This window comes from Chrysemys picta, chromosome 9, assembly GCF_011386835.1.
Source record: "Chrysemys picta bellii isolate R12L10 chromosome 9, ASM1138683v2, whole genome shotgun sequence".
NCBI classification, from domain to species: domain Eukaryota; kingdom Metazoa; phylum Chordata; order Testudines; family Emydidae; genus Chrysemys; species Chrysemys picta.
This window is the reverse complement of record NC_088799.1, coordinates 5,178,750-5,190,224: the sequence shown is the minus strand read 5'-3', so window position 1 is coordinate 5,190,224 and position 11,475 is coordinate 5,178,750. Positions and strand designations below refer to the sequence as shown.

General features: G+C 53.2%; 1 long non-coding RNA gene across 1 annotated transcript; it reads left to right on the top strand.

Annotated features, from left to right (window-relative positions):
• Positions 1-612: 612 nt before the first annotated feature.
• Positions 613-4,561, top strand: LOC135973621 (uncharacterized). Its single transcript, XR_010590534.1, has 3 exons — positions 613-749; positions 2,672-2,736; positions 4,427-4,561. It is a non-coding gene; the product is annotated as an uncharacterized LOC135973621 (long non-coding RNA).
• The last annotated feature ends 6,914 nt before the right edge of the window (positions 4,562-11,475 follow it).

Sequence of the window (11,475 nt, the reverse complement as noted above, 5' to 3'; positions counted from 1 at the left end):
TGACCGAACCCGGGGAGCGTGTGTTGTCATGTCATGAGCATTTCCTGTCATGTGCATTAATTCTAGTCATCTTGAGGCGAAAGGCAGCCAGGCCCCGGGAGAACTCTGGGAATTCTTTGTTTCCTGGATTGCAAACTCTCTGGTGCAGGAACTGTCTCAATTTGTTGGTACAGCTCCTAGCACGACAGGTTCTTGCGCCTTGCTCGGGAGCTCACTGCACTGCGATCTGCCAGCCCCATGTCTTTTATGGTTATATCATTTAGACAGGGCACTTGTCGAGCCAGCAAAGCACAATACGATGCTGAACTATACCTTGCATTAGGCGATCCAAGCGGCTCCTTATCAGATCACGCCAAACCGCGCAGACGGTTAGAACTGTAGGACACACACACCCAGAGGCCGCACAGGCAGAGTGTCCCGGGCGCAGGAAATTGCTTCATCATAGAGCGAAGCACCTGAATTGCCGTCTGCAACAGTCTCTTTGGTTGGAACAGGATGTGGCTCTAAACGAAATACAGGCGAGCGGGCTGTGCAGCGGGCAGAGGTTCTGTTTTTGAAGCCCGGGAAGCTCCAGCTCCTGCAGCCGTGGGTGCAGAATAAGGCCCCGAAGAGAACAGAACCTCAGCGGCATGCAACTGGGGGACAGCAGCCGTGTTTGCCGTGGGAGTTTAGCTTCTAGGGTAGCGGCAGTGCAGCAACCCTCCAGGGTAGATACCATTCACATCAGCTCAGCATGATTCCAAGCCAGGGTGAGTTGCCCCTGTGCACACCCCCCATGCACAAGTGCAAGTTGTGTCCACACACGGGGGCTGCACAGGAGGCTCAAACCTTAGTGTGCTTAAGGCTGAAAAGCAAGGCCGAGAGATGCCTTCCCGCAATGCTGCACAGTGTTAGCTGGTTCAGGAGGAGTCAGGGCCGGTGCTTCCATTTAGGGGACCTAGGCGGTCGCCTAGGGCACCAGGATTTGGGGGGGGGCGGCAATTCAACGGCAGGGGGTCCTTCCGCGCTCCGGGTCTTCGGCAGCAATTCTGCGGCAGGTCCTTCACTCGCTCTGGGACCCGCTGCCGAAGTGCCCCAAAGACCAGGAGCGCGGAAGGATGCCTCCCCCGCCGCAGAATTGCGGCTGCCGACCGGGAGCATGGAAGGACCCAAAAGCCCTGGCGCCGCTCCTGGGAGGAGTGAGAGGAGTTTGCCGCTGTGAACTGCCTGCGTTGATGGGGTTTCAGGGGTCAACGCAGGATGAATAATCCTAGTTTGTAGAGTGTGGGCTGGGTGTGTGGACAGGCCTAGGCTTGTTTCGTGTTCATTTGCTTTCGGTGTCTCTGGGTGCCTTTCTGAGCTGCTTTAACGATCTCCAGCGGAGCAGAAGAAAAGCAAAGACCGCCAACAGCTTTTCTCATTGCTGGCGAAGTGCAGGGAGCAAAGCTTAGGCACCACCTGGCGTGAGCCGTGGCTGAGCCGGCTGCCCCACCCCAGCCTGCCATCGCGGCTCCGTCTAAGGCTGAGAGACTAGCGCAGGGTCCATTCGCTGCAAGCCTCAGTCTCCCCACTGAGCCTGCCAGCAAGGGAGCTAACTAGTGCACGTTGTGGCAGTGGGTTTGTGATGGGCATGTAGGTGCCACGGACTAGCCCTGCTGACCTGGGCTGGATCTGAACCTGGGACCACGGGGCAAAATCTCATTCCCCAGCCAGGAAATAAAGGGCCGTGGTCCTGCTTCTTTGTCTTGGAGAGAAGGGCAGCAACAAGCATTCCTCCCCAGCTGGCACCAGGCTGGGCAGAGGCCCTAGAGAAGGATGTTTTACTAGTGATGGTGAGAAGATTTCGTCAGCTTGATAGGAGCTGAGACAGCACTCCCCGCGGAGTGCTCACATGCATAGCTTCTCCGGCCGGAGGGGAGCATTTTGATCATCTGCTCTGACCTCCTGTGTCACACAGGCCGTAGGACTTCCCTGAATTCCTTCTCATTTGATTAACAGCCATCTGGGCTTAAAAATGGTCCGTGACGGAGAATCCACCACGATCCTTGGTAAATTGTTCCAGTGGTTAATTACCATTGGTGCCTTATTTCTAGTCTGAATTTGTCTAGCTTCAGCTTCCAGCCTTGTTAGACCTCTGTCTGCTAGATTAAAGAGCCCTCTATTATCAAACTTCTGTTACCCTTGTAGGTACTCATAAACTGTGATCTAGTCACCCCTTAACCTTCTCTTTGTTAAACTAAACAGGTTGGGCTCCTGGAGTCTTTCACTACGAGGCAGGTTTTCCAATCCTTTAATCATTCTTGTGGCTCTTCTCTGAACCTTCTCCACTGTATCAACATCCTTCCTGAAATGTGGACACCAGAACTGGACAGAGTATTCCAGCAGTGGTCGCACCAGTGCCAAATACAGGGGGAATATGATAACAGGAAGTTTTCTAATATTTGCTGCCGATGAAGAATTAAGGACAATAGCTAATCTACTGTGCGTCACAGGGTAAATAACCCAGTGCTCATGGTCTGTCCTCTGTCACTGTCAGGTGAGGTACAGGTCATGGGGCAAAGGAGGGGGCTGCAGTTAGCCCTGAGTTTTCATGGCTTTTTTGGTCTGTTGAGATGAGCTTGTGACATTTTTCCAGATTCTTTTTTTTTATCTGTGGTATTTCTTTCCTGATCTCGGTTCCCTTTTCAAGTAGGCCATTGCTTCGGAACAGATGACACAAGTCTTTGGGACAGCAAGTCATATGCCAAGTTTCCACAGGTGAGTCCAAGTGAAACAGGGGGGAGAAGCGGGAATTATAAATCACCATCATTCATCTCCTGTCCCGTCTGTAGCTGTAACACAACCCTTCCACTTGCTGAGCTGAACTCAGAAAGTCATCTGAGTCCTTGAGAGGGGTTCGGTGACCTTCCTTAGCACCAGGGTGCTTAGAACAACCGCCTGCTTCGTGATCTTACGTTTGTAACTGCATGTTTGCATTCTGGACTCTTTGGCCTCGGTGTTAAAACAATACAGACCATATAACTGAAGCAAAATGCTTTTCAGGATTCAGACGGATGAGACAGTTATGTGACTGCCTCTGGAGTTACAGAGCCCAAAATGACAAGAAATCTCAGCCCTCATGCGGCAGGGCATAAGGGGATCACCAGCTGGGGCCAGGAAGAAATTCACTTGCTCCCATGGGGTATAGCATTGGACATTTCAGTAGGTGCTTTATGTTTTCTTCTAAGCATATTGTAATGCTGCCGGCAGTGACTGAAGAGCGTGAATACCAGTCTCAGGGCAGACTGCCAGGAAGCAGGGCACAAACCCCAAACTGGCTGTGAGCTCTATACTTAGATTTCACCAAGCAAGTGTCAAGTGTAAATTCCTCAGGCACCATAACAGCCTTAATATGGAATCACAGACGGTCCCCTTGGGCTCTCCGATCTGTCTCGCCACCCATGTGAACCTGCCTTTGTGATAGATGGTCCCTTACACCAAGAATCACAGCAACATTCAGGTTACTCTGAGTCCCAAAGAACCGGTCACTTATCCCAGGTCAATTGCACCTTAGATCTTACACCAAAGACAATGCTTGTAGCCAATCCCATAATAAACTACGTACAGATTTATTAAGTAGGAAAATGAAATGAGAGTTATTTACAAGGTAAAAGCAGGTAATCATAGATACACAAATGAGTTACATTCTTAAGTTTCAAAAGACAATAGAAGCTTCTATAATCAGCAAGCCCTCTATGTCCATTAGGGCTACCCCAGGCTAAGGACTGGGGACCTCTTGCTTGTGCCTAGAAAGCTGCAAATTCAATTGACAAGAGGAATCCACTTGCATGACTCGTCTTCACAGGCAGGAGGGCAGAACAACCAGTGTCTTTTGGCCTCTTTAACGTCCCACAATTGTCTGGTATCGTTGGACCTTTCCTGCTGGGCTGGACACCCACCAACACCTTCCGTCAAAGATTAGCCCATCACACTAGTTAATATCTCTCTCGTCTGGTGATTTACATAGTCACAGAGGCTCACAATACAACTACTCAGATAGTCCCTTACAGTACAGATGTTGTGAGTGAGATTAATGCAGGCAGCAACTGATAAGCATTCGGTAAAGTCTAAACACTTTCTTATCATTGTAACCCCTATTTTAACAATACTAGCAGACAGGTGAGCCGGCTGATTTCAGCTCTGTAGCTGTCAGTGTTCCATTGAGACACGGGAACTCTGGCATGAGCTGGCCCCTGGTCTGCCGGCTCACACATGTTGCGCTGGGCAGGGCAGTTTTAAAATTTCTTCTTAAGCATCTGACATTAAGAAAGACAGGAAACGTGGCACTTGATTGGGTACTGGTCTGAAGTGGAATCTCCACTGGCTGTTAGCAGTACAGTGCCTATGACACACAGGTGAATAGTTCTAAGGAAAGGACGTGATGCACCTGACCACTCTTTCTCTCTAGCTGGCTCGTTACGTTACATTCCTGCGGTGATCTGAGAGACAACAGAAGGCTTGACTGCGAGGCCAGGAATTTCCTGCTAACCCCGCCAGGCTAAGCATGGCACAGTGAACAAATGGGCGTGGGTAACTTTTGGACCACACTAATAACTCACTTGGTTTGTCTGTTCTGTACCTTTGGAAAAGCTGTTGTGAAAAAAACGAGCTGTTTTTCCTGGCTTCCTCTGAACGCCAGTGCTGAGCACTTACCTAATGCTTTCCCTCTTCCCCTTGCTGCGGCAGGATTAACTAATGAAATCCTCATGATACTCCAGGTGAGTCAGTGCTATGATCCTCAGTTTACAGATGGGGAAACCGAGGCACAGATCAATGCTATGATATGCAGGAGGCCACAGATGGAGACACTGTCAGAGTGGAAGTAGGACTCAAGGGCTCATCTGTGGTGTTTATGGAGGTACAAGGAGGCAGCTCGAAGTAGCTTCTGTTCATTAGGGGTGTACGTTATCTCGAGGGTCCTAGGTAACGAGTAACGTATCAGGACTGCAGCTTTTATGAATCAATTGCCTAAGTCACTTGTCATTCAGTATTGTAGTGTCTTGCTGGTTGGGAAGCTCTGCAAATGATCTCTTATCACCTAAGTGAGGAGAGAGCTGTACTGCACTTTAGATGAAAAGTGGTGTGCACTCACGGTTGCTTTTTGGAATATGCTAACACACAACTGTGCATGAGCTCAGATCACTGCCAGGCCCAGAGCATTGTGCTCTCTCTATAAGAGTGGAGATCGATCAATTGAATGATTACATGCCATTTTTAATCACTCTATTTTTAGAGCTGATGGGCCAGATCGTCAGCTAGCGTAAATCGGTGTAGCCCCATGGATGACAGGGGAGCAATGCCAGTTTGCACCACCTGAGGATCTGGCTTAGGCGGTCAAAGAGAGGTGAATTTTTCACTCTACTGTGCTTGAGCCATGAAAATTCTCTCGGTAAAAATGTGTGGTGGTGACGTGGGGGGTGAATTACTTCTTCTGAAGAAAGGGGGTGGGGGGGGGACATCATTCCTTTTTGCTGATTCTCCCTTAAAAAGTATTTGGAGTGCTTTGGGGGCACTTTTTTTTGTTTTGAAATCTTCAGCATTTTGATCTGAAGCCTCCTTGTCAGAGACAGACTATAAAAATAAAATGCAAACCAAATAAAACGCCCCCAGCCCCAGTTCATTTACCCTGTATGTTTTTTACTCCATCACTCTCACGAAATAAAACCATCAGCCCCGACATATAATATTTCAGGTGGCAAAGGAAGAAAAAGACCTTCTGTTTTTAAACAAGGCACCTTTGATTCAGAGGCTGGATTTCATTCAAAGAAATCCAAGGTGTTTAACTTTCACCACCTCTGAGATGAACGCCATCCTTCAGAGTGGGGAAATACTTAATATGATTTTTTTTGCAAGTGGGAACCGAGGTATGAATGTATAGATTTCAAGCATTGCCTCTCCCTCCTCAGGAGCTAATGAAAGACCTTGCAATGAACAAGTCTGTGTTTGAAGGACACAATGCCTTCAGGACGCTGCGAAGCTCCTTGCTAAATGTGCTCGCGGTTTCATTTCAGACAGGGGTAGCACAGTACAGGAAATGGGCTTCTGAAGGAAAAGCAAACAGAGTTTACCAGGGAGGAAAAACCACCGAGGAATTCCAAACTGTTTGTCGGGGTTTGGAAACTGGGATGCCATCTCAGTCTTCATCGGTGAGTCTGCCTGGAAAGAAGGGAGAAGGCTGGAGCAATTAGCGAGACTCTGGTAGGCCTGATATTTGTAAGCCTCCTGACCTACTCAATGAAGCTCTCTTGCCTGCTGCCGGAAGAGACTAATCTTGAGCAGTCTCTGCAGCTCACACTAGATCAGGTACAGCAAGAGTCCACTGCGGCTCTGTCTACACTTGGAAAAGGACCCAAAATCAGCTTCCTTGCCCCCCCTCCACTGTGTGTTGGACAGGGTTCAGCTGCTAGGGACCGAGCTAATCTGAGCCTCATTCTGGAAAGCATGACTGAGACCACGTTTCAGACGAGAAGCTCTCTATAAGGGCAAAGGATATTATCCTGGACACACACAGCCTAGCTCATTGCAATGTGACTTTAGGATCACGTAAAATGTACATTCAGCTTTAAGAAGAGCAAGAGGCATTGGAAAGTTGTTGGATTTCATTGCTCACTGCCTACCTGTGTGGCTGTTATCATTTGCTGAACACCCGTGTGCTGGTTCCATACAGGGTATGTCTACACAGCAAATCCAGGCGTGGTTGTCGCACCGGTCAGCATACCTGTGCTAGCTTTAATCTAGCTAGAGTGGGTAATAAGAGTAAAGCAGGGATGGCCACCTCAGTACAGGCCTGCCTGGTACCCTGGCTCTGTACTCAACCTGCGCTGATGTCTGGCCACTGCATCTTCACTCCCATTGTTACCCGCGTCAGCTAGATTAAAGCCGTATGCCACAGGCACACCTCACGGTGTTTGACAACCCGCAGACAAATCAAATAGACAGGGGCTGACGGTGCAGGTCCCCAGTCCTGCAAACATTTCCCACGGGCGTAAGTGAAGGATGGGAGTTGGCCCCTGGACTTCAATGTGAGGCCTCATGTACTTCAATAAGAGTGCGTTTGCAGGATCGGGGCCTTAGCAGAGACGGGATGAGACACAGGGAGGAAACAGGCCACGCAACGACACCCAAGATGGAGAGGCCGTGGTGCAGGTGGAGAGACTCCCCACTAGGGAGGGCTTAGCGAGATCCATGTCAATATAGCTAGGAGAATTCACCTAGGAAATCTGTCTCAGTTCTCTGAGGACAGGACAGAGTGGCACCACATGGATGAGTGAGGAAAAACCTTCTGGGGATGAAAAGACGTAATCCCAGAAGCACCGGTATGGAAGTATTTTCAGATGAGTAAAGAGCCTCAGATCTCAGTCGATAGGCACTCCTATGGGTCAGGATTATGTGGGTGTTGAACCTCCATCACAGGGCAGTGGCCGGTGTCTCCTGACTCCAGCAGCTACCCTTACCGGGGCCATGGCGGGAACACGGGTTATAGATATAAGATCGGGAGTTGGCTCGGGGCACCCCCTCCCAGCCCTCAGGGAGGAACAGGGTGGTCCCGACTTGGGTGGTGACCCCAGGCTGAGAAGCTGCTGTAGCAAGAGGTTTTACATGACTGATGTGGGCTGCTGATTCTGAGACAACTCTTCAATATTTCCTGCTGCTGCCTATTTATTGCAATTTCACTTCTCCACGGCACGCCCCTGGCAAGGCTCCAGCGTGCGCCAGGCTATGCCCTGCGGGGCTGTGTTTGTTACAGTGGTGATAGTGCTAGGACCGGAGAAGGAATCAAGCCCATGAGGGCTGCAGCAGAGACCTCGACTAGCTGGCTAACTCCCCCACAGCCCTTGGGGACCTGTGCGCTGCAGAGACGCAAGGACGGTTTGCTTGAATTCAGGATTTTAGCCCTGTGGCTGGCCTTAGTGGTACCTAAAACCCCACATTGTCCATGCCTGGGGAGCTCCCGTCTGGCCTCCTGAATCTCAAGGCAGTCATCCTTTAAGCACCGATGTTTGGACCCTTTCTATTCTGGCACGCTGGGCACCTTCGTCATGCCAGCGCTGGGCCTGAGCCGCAGAATTCTGAGCCGGATCTGGACCCGGAACACCCCCCCGCCTCCACCCCCCAGTGCTCTGCAGAGCTCAGAGCCGGGGGTTCAGTCCAGCCCTGTCTCATGAGAACAGCCCCGCCTGCTCCTGTGGCGAGGGGCGGGGCGGGTGGGGCTTCTGCTGGCAGCTTTTCCCCGAAGTGAAACACTAATTTGGTTAGCGAAAATCCCCTGCAAAGCAGGCTCCCCGTCTCTGCCCCGGATGGGGACGATTGACTCAGCACTTGTCAAGGGCACCAGAAATCTTTAGGTCAGAGCCTCGTTGTTTAGTCCCGACCCATACCAAAGGAATGACCCCTTTGGTAGTGCCCCAGTGGCCATGTGCCCCAGCTAGCGAGGGCTGAGCCTGGCAGCAGGAGGAACCGAAGCTGAGCGGATCTGGCTTCAGCAAAAAGCATTGCTACACCCGGGGACCCCCCCAGGCACGTCCCAGCAGAATTCAGGCCCTGTTCACACCTGCACAGAGGCCCTTTGAGGGCCATTCAGGTGACGTTGACACTTGTGTCAGGTTGAAGCTAGCACAGGATCACTGACTGCAGCCTTGGAAATGCCAGCTCCAGTTCTAAATAATACTTGGCACCTCTCGAGCCCCTTCCGGCGCTGGCACTCGAGGCATGTTGTTGAATTAAGCCTCGCTACCTTCCTCACCCTTACATGACAGGTCGGTATTATTACTCCTGTTTTACAGGGGGGGAAACTGAGGCACAGAGGCAGTCCAAGGTCACCCCAGGAGTCTGCAGCAGAGCTAGGGTCTGTGTATGGCAATGACTAGACTGCGCTCCCTAACGGCCACTGATCCCCGAGGGGGATGGACACCCCCCACCAGGGTTCTGCCTGCAGACTATAAATCCAGACGGGGCTGCCTCTGAGACCCCATCCAGCTCCTGCCAGAGAAGGCCAGAAACCTGCTGCAGGAAAATGACCATGTGGGTTCAGTGCTGTTGATTCGAATGGATGATGCCCTGCTCCCAGCTGCAGAGAAAGGTGAACGCCCAGTCCCCAGACGGGTTTTTGGCTGTGACCTGCCCTGGGGAGGGCAGGGGGACGGGGTGCGATTTTCTTCCCAACCCCAGTGCCAATGGGCAGGTTAAACCTGGCGCGTATGAGCAGAAACCCGCGTTCTCTTGAAACCCTGCTCCGAAAATGACAGGCGGTTCCTGGCTGAAGTGAACTGGGGTGCAATGTGTCTCGGCCGCTGAGTGTGTCGGAGCAGCCTATGGCTGTTCGTCCAGCCAGCTGGATGGCCTTCCTCTCCTGCGCCATATCTCCTGGGAGCAGCTGGTCCGCATCCAGAAGGGGCCTGAGAAGACCATCTGTGGGTAACACATGGTCCCCGGAGGAATCATCCGGCTGTATCACTCTGCTGGCAACTGGGCAGGGCTTGTTATCGGCAGGAGAGCGGGGCTGGGTCCAGAGCGCCTCGGAAAAGCACCGCTGTTCCCTGGAACTGAGCACACGTGACCCCCCACCCCGGCCTGTGGCAGGAGGAGATTGTGACGGGTCCTGCAGTTGCTATCACGCTGCGGTGCCAGCCGTGGCTGCAGGGAGGCCTCCCTCCTCAGGGCCGGATTCTGCTCTCACAGCAGCGCAAAGCCGGGCGACGCGTCTCTCCCCAGGCCAGAGCGGAGCCCTGCATGAGGGAATTCGCTCCCCCCTCGGTCCAAAACAGCCTGACTCAGCGACCCTGCGGCCCGGTGGGGCGGGGGGACCATAGGGCCGGTTGTGCGCAGGAGGCTGAGATCCCAGGCTGCCCCGTTGAGTTTGAAGACACTTCTGATTTGCTGCTTCTGGGTCATTTATAGAAGGACATGACGGGCCCCCAGAGCTCCGCAGAGGGGCTCCGCTCCGCTTTGGGTCAGCAGTGGAGCTAACCCAATAAACAGACTCACTCCAGATTGACCTTGGCAGAACTGAGAACAGCAGCTGGCCCTCAGCCCGTCTCTCCAGGGGCTTGTCACTTCCCCACAAAATCGCCCCCCGGCCAGCCAGCCAGCCAGCCTCCCTCCAAGTGCCAGGAGCAGTAAAGGCTGGGGGGAGGGGGAGATGGCAGAAACCACCTTGCACTGTGGGGCGCCCATCCCGCCTCCAAGCCCGAATCGGGCGGATGTCAGCGGTGCGTGTTTTGAGGGACCAGCGGGGTGCGGTGCGCACGGAGGCCAGCGTCTGCTGCTTCCTTAGGACTTAGGACTCTGTGATCTGTGCAGCACCAGACGGACTCCCGGGCCTAGTGCCCCCGGTGTAACAACTGCCCCAGTACAATGACATGGGGGGGATTTGCATCAACCCCACCTCTCCTGTGACAGCACGAGCCCAGCTCTTGCTCTACCTGACGCTGGCACCCACCCATGGCCAATGCCGCCTGTTACTCCACCCCCGGAGCGAGACGGTCTGCCAGGCCATCGCCCCCCAGCCTTCAGCCACACTCGCTTGTGGCCAGCACCCTGCCCCAGAGGCTCCCCGTGGCTCGGTAGCTGCCCCGCTGCATCCCGTCTGACTGCAGGGCTGGAGCAGGGTCTCCTCATTCACACTCGGAGGCACAGGGCACATTTTGGGCACTGTCAAGGATGAACTGGGGTCAGTCTGAATGAACTCCCCTGGCCTCAATTCAATTACCCCGGATTCGCACCAGTGTAACTAAGACCAGACTTTGGCCCTTTGAAGCCAACTCAGTTCTTGGAAAAGACACCCTGGAGAATGGGCCAAGCCCTCACAAACCCACCGCAGGGCGGGGCCGACGGGTTGTTTCTGCCTCTCTGAACTGACGATCAAGCGGGTCCCACAGTGGTTTGGCATGAGCTGGTTCCCCTGCCCAAAGCCAGGATCCTAGCCTGACGTGATCCCCTTTGAGGAGTTCGCAGCCATGGGGCGGCCTCCTCTGGTTGGAGGTTCACGCCGGTCCTTGGACAGTTCGGTCCTTCGTTGAGAGGGCTCCCAGGTTCCTTGTTCTCGCTGAGCTCTCGCATGAGAGTCAGGCCTCTGCACGGCTAGGACACTCCGTCCCATCCTGGGGCAGAAAGACCTGGCCTCCGTTACATACACCTGCCCCGCCTCGGGGCTGGATGACAGCAACGTGATACACCTGGGCATGCAGCCAGCTGCCCTTAGGAAACGCCAGCTCGTCCGCAGAGCTGCAGCTCATCTCAGGAACACGGTTGCTGCAAGCACATCAGACCAGGCCGCTCCCTACACTGGCGCCCCATAGAATAGCGAGTCAAGTTCAAGGCCTCAGTCCTTCTCTTCATGGTGCCCAACGGCCAGGGCCCAGGGTGTCTAACGGAGCTGATGAAGAGTGGGGTTGACAACTCCCCACCATCATAACAGGGACAGAACTTCCTTGGGGGCCGACCCCCGGCTGTGGAAGG